Here is an 11,411-nt window from a genome sequence, read left to right as displayed (position 1 = left end):
ATTATATATATATATATATATATATATATATATATATATAATGCGGACATGGTTAATGTGATAAGGGAAAATGCTATTTCTCCTCATGAAGATGCTGGAGGAAGAATTATGAGGATTCAAAGAGAATTTTGCAAGTATCAACCACCGATATTTAAGGGAGTTCATGATTCAATGGCTGTTGAGGAATGGATACGTTAGATTAAGAGAAAACTGAAAAATCAAAGGATCCTTGAAGAGCTGAAGGTAGAGATTGCTTGTACTTATCTGGAAGAACAAGGTTACCATTGGTGGGAATCTGTACTAAGTATGCCAAATACAGAGATGACAACTTGGAATGCTTTTGAGAATATTTTCCTAGAAAAATATTTTCCAAGTACTGTAAAATGGATATGAAGGCTAGAGAATTTGTTAATCTTGTTCAAGGTGAGTTGTCCGTTGTTGGTTATCAAGCAAAATTTAAAGAACTGATGCGTTTTGCACCGAGTATGATTCTTGATGAGTACACTAAAGCAAAACGATTTGAAGATGGTCTTAAGCTGATGATTCGGCAGAAAGTGGCAATTCTGAAATTGAATAGGTATCTTGATGTGGTGGAACGAGCTCTTATAGCAGAACAAAGTGTCTTGGAGTCTATGGCAGCATTAGATTTCAAAAGCCCGAGTCCACCCCTAAGTGAGTCCCGAAGGGAAGGACAAAATGGTAGGCATCCCAAACCTGATCATCCCTCTTATAGGCAAAAAGAGAGAACAGCTCAAGATCCACGAGTTTGTTTCCAATGTGGAAAGTTAGGACATATTCAGAAGAACTGCCCAGTGTTACAGTACTGTGCTCCACAGCATCAAGCCCATGCTCCGCGACCTCAGTTCTATGCTCCATACCCACCTCAACAGAGTCACCAGAGCCACAACACGGTCAACAGCCTAGGCGTTAAGGAGGAGCACCTGCTCAAGTTAGGCCAAATGGACCAACAATCGGAAGACAAAATGCGTAACTCGCACAGGATATAGTGTATTGTTTAGCTCAAGTAGATAATCAGGCTGATCCAGAAAGGGTGGAAGGGATACTCTTTAGATAAAATGTCACTTGGTTAATTTTGTTTTCGTGGTCTGAACTTAACTACTAAGCATGTTTTACTGTTAATTGAGTTTTGTTTGAAATCATATGTGGAATTTTCTTTTTGGGGTATATTAAAAGCATATAGGAACTTGAGTTACTTGCCTAGATGATTCTTGTTGACACTATATTGGGAGTAAATTTCGGGACGAAATTTTTTCAAGGAGGGTAGAATGTGACGACTTGTATTTTAGTAAATATTAAGAAAATAAGATAGTGCATTTTATTTATTTTATTTTTTTGTTTAACAGTAAGTTAAATTCATAAATATGGGAGTGTTTATTTATTTATGTATATAAGTAAATATCAATTTCACTACCAGAAGAAAGGCTTTAGCTGACAAAAATAAAAAAACCAGGCCGATGAATTATTTTTTCGTCGGCTAACGTGGACTTTAGCCGACAAAATTTTCCTTCGTCGGCTAATTTAAATTTTCGTCGGCTTTGGTCAACTTTAGATGACGAAATTAAAATTTTGTCGTCTGAATAAGTTTTTTCGTCGGCTATAGTCTGTGAACTTTAGCCGACGAAATTTTTAAAAGTTTAGCCGACGAAAAATATAATTTCGTCGGCTAAAGTGCCTTATATTTGCAGATCTGGATAACAACTCATCTGGGAAAAAAAAACTATACGTAGAACCTTGAAACGCAAAAAAGTCGTGAAATAAGATATGAGCAGAATGGTGAAATACGTCTACGGTTGAAAAATCACGGTATTCCGGTAAAGTCTCGGTGCCAATAGTTGCGGTCAATGCAATTTATCCTTATTATTCATTATGCTGCAGATTTGGTGTTCGGAGTCCGATTGACTATTGTGATACCTTTCCGAAAGCGTAACGGCCTTACGAGTCAAACTCATTGCTTTGCTATGACATATGGGCCTTTTTGGCCATCCGAGTCCGTTTAGGGCTTCAAAATGCAGTTTTCTTATTTCCGATTGGAGTTGACCGTTTCAATCGAGCCCTTAACGTTGTCGAATCCAGTTGAATTTTTTACCATAGACATCTTTCATCATAATGATCATATCTGACGGTCGAATTTTGGTTTGTGAATTTTAGTCATCGGAATCACGTGTCTACTATTTACCGTTATTATTTCCTATGGGGAGCCCTATCGTCGGAAGGTAAATGTCTCAAAATTTTTATATGGACAGTTGCATCTCATCTATGTGAGAGTTTTTCGTGTGGAAGGTTTGACCAAACTACGTAATATAGAGGGAGATATGAGCGTTTTCGTGTGATAAGTGACGATGGATTAGGGTTGACCGTTTCGATTGAGCCCTTAACGTTGTCGGATCCAGTTGAATTTTTTACCATAGACATCTTTCGTCATAATGATCATATCTGACGGTCGAATTTTGGTTTGTGAATTTTAGTCATCGGAATCACAACGTGTCTACTAATGTTGTATAACTTGTTTAGTAGGTTATATAACTTTGTGAACCAACTCTACATAGGAAGCAAAATTATCAAAAATCTCGTGAAATAAGATGTGTATAGAATGGTGAAATACTGCTATGGTTCAAAAATCACGTAAATCGGGTAACGTCTCGGTGCCGATAGTAGCGGTCAACCCTATTTACAGTTATTATTCCCAATGGGAAGCCCTATCGTCGGAAGGTAAATGTCTCAAAATTTTTATATAGGCGGTTGCGTCTCATCTACGTGAAAGTTTTTCGTGTGGAAGGTTTGACCAAACTACGTAATATAGAGGGAGATATGAGCGTTTTCGTGAATTTATAGACTTTAGCCGACGAGATATTAAAAAAGTCGTCGGCTAAAGTCAAAAAGTTTTTGGCAGTGAACTAAATTTGGAGGAAAATTTTCAACCAAATTTTTTTGGCGGTCAACCAAAATTTTCAAAAGAGTTTAGCCGACGAAAATAAAGAATTTTGTCGGGTAAAGTTCTTTATATAAGAGTTTTACCGGAGGTGGATGGTAAGAAGTTAGAAAATCAGAAAAAGTTCCGGATTTTCATCTCGGCCTAGCTCCGCCGTCAAGCAACCGGAGACCGCCACACTTGTCCCAAAAGCTTCGCCGTCGTCTTTACTTCATTGCTGGACAAGTGGTGCATCGAGTGGCGCCGCCGTGAGGGATAAATCGAGCTCCAAAACTCTGCTGGTTCGGATTTGGTGTCGATCGAATTTCTCCTTCCTTAGGTCACCATTTGGTGAGTTCTATATATGGATAAGTTGAGTGTGATTAGTGCTACATTCCCCTAGAATTTGGTAGCTCGATTCGGTGTGTGTGAGGAGAATCGAAGATTTGAAGTTTTTAGGGTTTAAAATTGGGGATTTTTATATTTTGATTCAATTGACCTGTTTAGGCTTAGAATTGGGCTTCGACTTCTTCTAGAAAGTTGTTTGAAATGTTGAGAGGAAGATTCTGTCAAATTTTGGTGGTGATTGGAGGTGACCGAAAGTTTCTGCAGTTTTTTTTTTCAAAAACCAGCAACTTTAGCCGACGATATTTAAATACTATATTTGTCGGCTATAGTATTTTTTTAATTTTTTTATTAGGTTTAGCCGACGAGTTATGGCATGTTTCGTCGGCTATAGTTTTTTTAATTTTTTTATAAGGTTTAGCCGACGAAACAGACTCTATTTCGTCGGCTATAGTTATTTTTTAATTTTTTTATAAGGTTTAGCCGACGAATATCTTAATTGTTTCGTCGGCTAAAGTGTGGGAAAAAAACCGACGACATGTTTTTCGTCGGCTAAACTGTGGGACTATAGCCGACAATGTCTTCTTTTTTCGTCGGCTAAAGCCATTGCCGACGACCTTTTCCCGACGAAATCTTAGCGGACGAATTAAGCTAACAGGCCGATGAAACTTTTTCGTTGGCTAAAGTGTTTGTCCTGGTAGTGTTTGTTAGACCAGCCCGATATTTTTTTTTAGATCCAAGCCCAATCTAAGTATAAACCCAAGAGCAACAGATTACTTCTACCTCTGTTTGATTGTTGCTTAGCGAAAAAAAAAGTGTGGTGAACTGACTGAACTTAATTCAACCTCTGCTATCTTCGTGTTCATCCTCCTCCATCCTCCTCCATTTTGTTCCTCCTTGCAAGCACCACTCCAACTAGGAGATCAGAATCACTGAGGATAAGCACAAACGTAGAAGCTAGAGGTGTTGTTCATATAAGAGAAGCCTTGGAGAGTCAGTTACCGGAAGCAGGAGGTGCCGATTTTGATTGAGCTGGCATCTGATTCCATTCTATCCCGAATTTAATTCTGACCTGTTTGCATGGTCCTATAAATACCCAGGTTTGGTTCTCTTATTATTCATTGAGTTCCCTATCTGTTGTTTACAAAACAAAGAGAAAGAGTGAGGGAAGGAGATTTTTTGAGATTTAGGAGGAATCTGAAACGCACAGGATAGGGGGATCTCGGGAACCTTTATTTAATTTATTGTATTTTGTTTGCTGGTTTTCTATGTGTTTTGTTTGTTGTTTGTTGTTTTGAAGCTCTGTGTAATTGTTGTGTTTCTTGGTGATGTTTTGCTATATATGATTTTGTGTATGAAACTTGATTGTGGAATTATTGATCAGGTGTTATTTGTGATATGTTCTTAATTAGTTAACCAACATGTTCATGAATATAAAATAGAGGCATGAGATTGGTGAAATTGAGAATGAAATTTGTGGGAGAATGTTTTTGTGTAGTTGAGCTTAACCGTAGGGACCGAGTATCAGTATCAAGTGGGCTAATATGGCTGTACGATTCTGGTGATCGAGATTAGCAAGAGGACTAACAAAAAGGGAATCATGGTTTGAGTAAGGGGGTTATTATTGAAGGGTTAATTGCATTCATGCATGGTTATGGTTGACATCTGTTGTTTAAAGAAGACTAACCTCCTACTGAGCGTTGCTCACCCTTAAGAATATATTATGCAGGTGCTGAACATGAAGTTTAGGTTTCTCTATTTTGAAGAGCTTTGGGCATGATGTGATGAAAGTGTGGCGCTTGTCTCTTTAATTTTCTGTCTAGAATAAGAGCAAAAGGCTGCCGGCCTGTGGTTTTACCTTTGAAGTTTATGTTATAATTTCAGTTCCAATAATGAACTATCAAACAAGTTTGTATTGTAATCTATGACCTCTTTATTGAATTGTTTATGCCCTTAATTGGTTCCAAGTTCTTCAATTGGTTCATTATTTTTCAGCTTTAATATTTGGAATTATGAGATTCTGCATCAGTTAGCTTTCGTCTGAAAACAGTACAATTTTATTTGGAATTTGAAGTTAGTTTCTTCATAAGAATTGTAGTAGACATCTTAAGGTTCATTCCAGATTTTGAATCACTTGAAAATGATTTTTCTAGATTAAGTTATGTTTTTTCAAAGTTTAAGGCTTGCATCAGGAAATTCTGCAGATCAGTGTTTCTGAGATTTTGGACCAGTTACCTTCTTTTGAAAAACTATACAAATTGGTTAGTTGTTTGCACTTGGTGCGCGTGCATGAAAGTTAGAATAGAGACCTTAATGATCGTTTCATATCTGGAATCTCTTGAAAATAAGTTTTCTAGAATTAGTTATGATTTTTCAAAGTTGCAGCTCAGCTGCATATTTTTCTGAAACATCAAACTATCCTTCGTTTGTTTTTCTATTTTATTTTTTATTTTCCAGTCACACCTTCGACTCAAGAAAAAAAATACATCCGGGTCAGGGTGTGACAATTGGTCATATTGGTTTAGTCAAAAGGTACTAGCATAATCAAGATCAAGAAAGAAAAGATAAGCAGAGCTACAAAATTAGTTTTTACTCATCCTACACCGACTTATGGACTTACTTGTGCGTGTAGGAAAGATCGCCTCTCTGTCCTGTTCCAGGTTGATAGCAGCAGGCTGAATTCACTCCCCTGATGGCATGGTGTGCATTTCCTGGTGGTAGAGATGTGATGAGTACGAGTCATATTTTTTTAGGGCCCTCAACTTACCCATGGGAAGTCTTCAAACTTCTCCATTGCGGTGAGGAATCTTCTGCAAATATGAGAAACTTCTGCATTTTTTGGACATTGCAATGAGAAGAGGAGTCGACAGGAATATATTAATTAGATCAGTCATATCCATTATATCCCTGTCTGTTTGTGTCACTGTCTATTTGTGTCTGTTTGATTTCAAGTTCTTTACTAGACTATAGAAAAGGTGTTTGAGACAGAATGAATAATCTTATTGATATGGAAGAGTTATATACAAAGCATATGTGTGTACAACAAGTAATACCCAATAAAGTAGGGAGCCAAGAAAGACAAGGAATATCTTGTAAAGATACATGAGCAATATCTAAAGATACAGAAGCATATCTACAGTAATTACACAATATTCTCTACACTCCCCCTCAAGTTGGAGAGTGTATGTCAAGCACTCCCAACTTGCATAACAAAGTCTTGAACTTGTCTTTGCCTAATGCCTTCGTGAATATGTCTGCTAACTGCTGCAAAGTACCAACAAATCGAGTTTTGATCGAACCATCCAAAATTTTGTCTCGAATGAAATGACAGTCCATTTCAATGTGCCGTGTTCTTTCATGGAAGACCAGATTCGCAGCTATGTGAAGAGCTGCTTGGTTATCACAATGCAAAATAGCTGGTCTAGGAATAGGCATATGCAGATCTGTAAATAAATATTGTAGCCAAGTAAGTTCACAACATGTACCGGCCATCGCTCTATATTCTGCTTCCGCACTCGATAATGAAACTGGCTTTTGCCTCTTGGTGCGCCATGAGATCAAAGAATCTCCTAAGAAAACACAATATCCAGTGGTAGACCGACGAGTAATGGGACAACCTGCCCAATCAGAGTCACAAAAGGCTCTCAGGTTCAAATTATTGCTAGAACTTAAGAACAAACCTTGGCCAGGAGATGATTTCAAGTATTTAACAATTCGAAGTGCAGCTGACATGTGAGGCTGACGAGGATCATGCATAAATCTGCTAAGAACATGAACTGAATAGGTGATGTCAGGCCTGGTAATTGTGAGGTATATAAGTCATCCAACCAATCGACAATACATAGTAGGATCCTTAAGCAACTCTCCTTTGTGTGACAATTTAGACTCTTCCATAGGAAAATCAACTGTTTTATTCCCCAACAGACCAGTGTCTTTAATAATTTCCAAGGCGTACTTACGTTGAGATAGATAAATGCCTTTTTTAGAGCGAGCAATCTGAATGCCAAGGAAGTATTTGAGGTCACCCAAATCTTTAATGCGAAAACGAGTATGCAAAAACTCTTTAGTAGCACGGATGGAATCTAGGTTGTTCCCAGTAATAAGAATATCATCAACATAAATCAGTAATGCTGTGAGGGAGTTACCAACCTTTTGCACAAATAGAGAATAATCAGCTTTTGAATGGGTAAAACCGGCAGCAAGAATAGCTTCAGTAAACTTGGCAAACCATTGACGAGAAGCTTGCTTCAAACCATAGAGAGATTTGTTGAGGCGACACACATAATTCTCCCCCTGTCGCCGAAGCCCCGGAGGAGGGGACATATACAACTCCTCCTACAAATCGCCATTAAGAAAAGCATTATTAACATCGAGTTGGTGAAGAGACCAACCATGACAAGCAGCAATAGCAAGCAGACAACGGACAGTAATCATCTTGGTTGTGGGCGAAAACGTATCATGATAATCAATTCCAGCTGTTTGGGTGAATCCCTTGGCAACCAAACGAGCTTTATAGCGCTCAATAGAACCATCAGCCTTGTGTTTAATCTGATAAACCCATTTACAGGAAATAGGGCGTTTGCCAGGAGGAAGTGGGACTAGCGTCCAAGTGTTATTAGCAGTAAGGGTAGCAAGTTCATCATCCATGGCCTGGCGCCAACGAGGATCAGAAATAGCATCTGCATAAGAGGATGGTTCCTCATCTCTGCTAATGGAAGCCACATATGACAGATGGGAAGGTGAGTACCTTGCATAAGAGATGAAATTACAAAGTGGGTAACGTAATGTGCCTGGTGGAGGACTTGGCCGGGGCGAGGATGGATGGTGTGGGGGCAGAATCACCTGCGAGCAAACATAATCACGGAGACGAACATTTGGTTCACGAGAGCTTTGAGAACGACGCAAATTGGGTTCTTGAGGTGGAAGATTGGCGGATGGTTGGTCAATAGGATGGTTGGGAGAAGGAGAAACAAAGGTGGAGGATGGTGAAGGCGCGCCGGTGCTGTCAGGGAAAGGGAGCCCAGAGATGGGATGGGTGGTGGCTGGTGCAAGCTCGGCATGGCTAGCCGGGTTAGGCTCGGGCTCGGTAGGCTGAGGCGCGCACTCTGGGGAGGCGGTGCCAGACGGTCGTAGTGGGGAGGCGGCGCTGGGCGGGCGTGCGAGGTGTGCGCACTGGTGAGGAGGCTCAAGGCATGTGCGCTAGTGAAGCAGGAGGTGGGAAGTCAAGTGAGCTATAGGTAGGGTTAGGCAAGACTGGAAGAGAAGTGGGCTGAGAAGGGGAATGGGCCTGTGGGGCAAAGTGGAAGGTATCTTCAAGGAAGAGAACATCTCGATTGGTGAAGATTTTTTTTGTTTCGATATCATAGAGCCTATAGGCTTTTTGTCCAATTGGGTACCCAAGAAAGATGCATTTGTGAGCTCTAGGAGCAAATTTTGAAGTGGGATCAACCGAGGTCGCAAAGGCAACGCAACCGAAAACACGCATGCGAGAATAATCGGGCGGTTTTTGATAAAGAATTTCAAAAGGACTTTGCTTATTGAGTAATGGTGTGGGAAGTCGATTAATTGTATAGGTAGCGGAAAGGACACATTCTCCCCAAAAATCAATTGGTAAGTAAGATTGAAAACGAAGGGCCCGAGCAATGTTAAAAAGATGCCTATGTTTGCGTTCAACAACACCATTTTGTTGTGGTGTGCAAACACAAGAATGTTGAAAAATTACCCCATGATCATGGAAAAAATTTTGGAGGGAAAGAAATTCAGCTCCATTGTCAGAGCGAACCTGTTGGACATTAGTTTGAAATTGAGTTTGAACATAGGCAAAAAATTTACGAAGTAGAGGTTGAGTTTCATTCTTACGACGCATCAAAAAAACCCATGTAAAACGAGAAAAATCGTCCACAATAGTCAAAAAATAATGAGCTCCATTAAGTGAGGGAGTTTTATGACGTCCCCAAATATCACAATGTAAAAGAGAAAAACATCGAGAAGATGAAATAGAACTAGAAGGAAAAGGGTGACGAGTTTGTTTTGCCAACGGACAAATGTCACACCTATGACTAGGATCAAAACGAAAAGAAAGAGATGTATTGGCTAGGTATTGTAAACAAGCTGAAGATGGATGTCCCAAGCGGCGGTGCCAGAGGTCGGAAGAGATTGTGAGATGACCAACGAAAGGATGTTTAGTAGGATGGATGGAAGCCAACGCGACAAGGTAATACAAGTCTCCTCGTCGCTTACCCACACCAATCATCATCCTCGTAGCCTAGTCCTGCAAAATACACCAAGTAGGAAAAAAGGTTACCGAACAATGCAAATCATCAATGGTTCTTCCAACAGAGAGAAGATTAACATTGAAAGAAGGTACACAAAGAACATCTTTCAAAACAACATTATTGATTTTAATGGAACCCTTCATGGATATAGCGGCTTTCGCACCACTAGGCAAAGAGACTGATGGCAATGAAGCATTCGTGCAAGCATTGGTAAATAATGTTGGTGAATTAACAATATGATCGGTGGCTCCACTATCGATGATCCATCGATCGGGAGTAACATGCGACAAACCTAAGGCAAATTCAGAGGCAGAAGCTGCATTGGCTTGAGGAGTTGTCGGCGTGGGAGGAGTTAAAGCAGCAATAACCTGAGCATACTGATCTTCTGTGAGATTTGGAAGTGTGGCTTGAAGTTCCCTAAAAGATGGAGTAGAATCAACATGATTTGCAGAAGTATTGTGACGAGGCACAGTTGAATTTCCTTGTCGTTGATTGCGAGGTTTGTAAAACGGTGACCTGGGGGGAATCCATGCTTTTTGTGACATGTGTCTTCGGTATGATACTTCAAACCACAATAGGTACACTGAACAGGGGCACAATTGCGAGAGAAGTTGCTTTGGTTTTGATGTGGCGCCTTGGGAGCATTGTGAGTGCGCACAGCCATGGCTACTGTATCAGAAGGAACAAGAGCCAAGTTCACGCTGCTTTTCTTCTTGAGTGAGAGTGGCATAGGCTTGGCGTACGGAAGGCAACAGATTCATCAACAAAATCTGTCCACGAGTAGCAACATAAGATTCATTTAATCCCAAAAGAAATTGCATCAACTTACTGCGATCGTTTTGTGCTCCACAGGTGCAGGTTACCGAGGCGTTGTAGGACGCAAGCTCATCCCAAAGTGCCTTTAACTTGGTATAGTAGGCAGCAACAGAAGTTTGTCCTTGCTCAATTCGATAGATATCTCGCTGAACTTGGAATATGCGTGGAGCATTGCCCAAAGCAAATCATTCTCGAAGATCTTCCCAGATAGCATAAGGAGTAGTACATGAGAGAACCGAATTGGCGAGGTCCGGCTCAAGAGAATTAAGGATCCAGGAGAGGACCATATCATTGCAACGCTGCAAAAGCGCATGCTCATCTGGATTTATGATTGTAGAAGGCTCCTTGATCTTACCTGTAATAAAACCAGTTTTGTTCTTGGCACTCAAAGAGATCGGCATAGCACGACACCAAGAGTTATAATTGTCACTGGTCAATTTCTTTGACACGAGGAGCAAACCAGGATGATTAGAATGATGGAGAAACAAAGGATTAGTTGATTCATCAACGGAAGAACTGCTACCACTATTGGAAGGGTGGGAAAGGACTTCGTCTTCAAGTGCCATGAGGAGACGAAAAAAAAAAATTGCTACAGAAGAAAAAAAAGAAAAGAAAAGAGAGGAGAGCTAAGGAATTTTAACCCGCTCTTGATACCATATAGAAAAGGTGTTTGAGACGGAATGAATAATCTTATTGATATGGAAGAGTTATATACAAAGCATATGTGTACAACCACTACTAGAAGTTAGGACTTATGTGACGAAATGGTTTCGTCGCTTAAGAGTGAAATTTCGTCGCATAAGTACTTAAGCGACAAAATTTTCGTTGCTTAAGAGTCGTCGCATAGGTGGTGTCGCATAGGTATCTAAGCGACGAAACATGTATTTCGTCGCTTAGGTTCCTGTTAAGCGACGAATTACGTTTCGTCGCTAAACTACTTAAGCGACGAAAACAAATTCGTCACATAGACTTATGCGACGAACATTTCTAACTTAAGCGACGAAATATTTCGTCACTTAAGTGTTTTCAATATAATAAAAAAAAAA

The sequence above is a fragment of the Fragaria vesca genome, linkage group LG4, assembly GCF_000184155.1.
Source record: "Fragaria vesca subsp. vesca linkage group LG4, FraVesHawaii_1.0, whole genome shotgun sequence".
In the NCBI taxonomy this organism is placed as follows: domain Eukaryota; kingdom Viridiplantae; phylum Streptophyta; class Magnoliopsida; order Rosales; family Rosaceae; genus Fragaria; species Fragaria vesca.
This window is presented reverse-complemented; position numbering follows the sequence as displayed.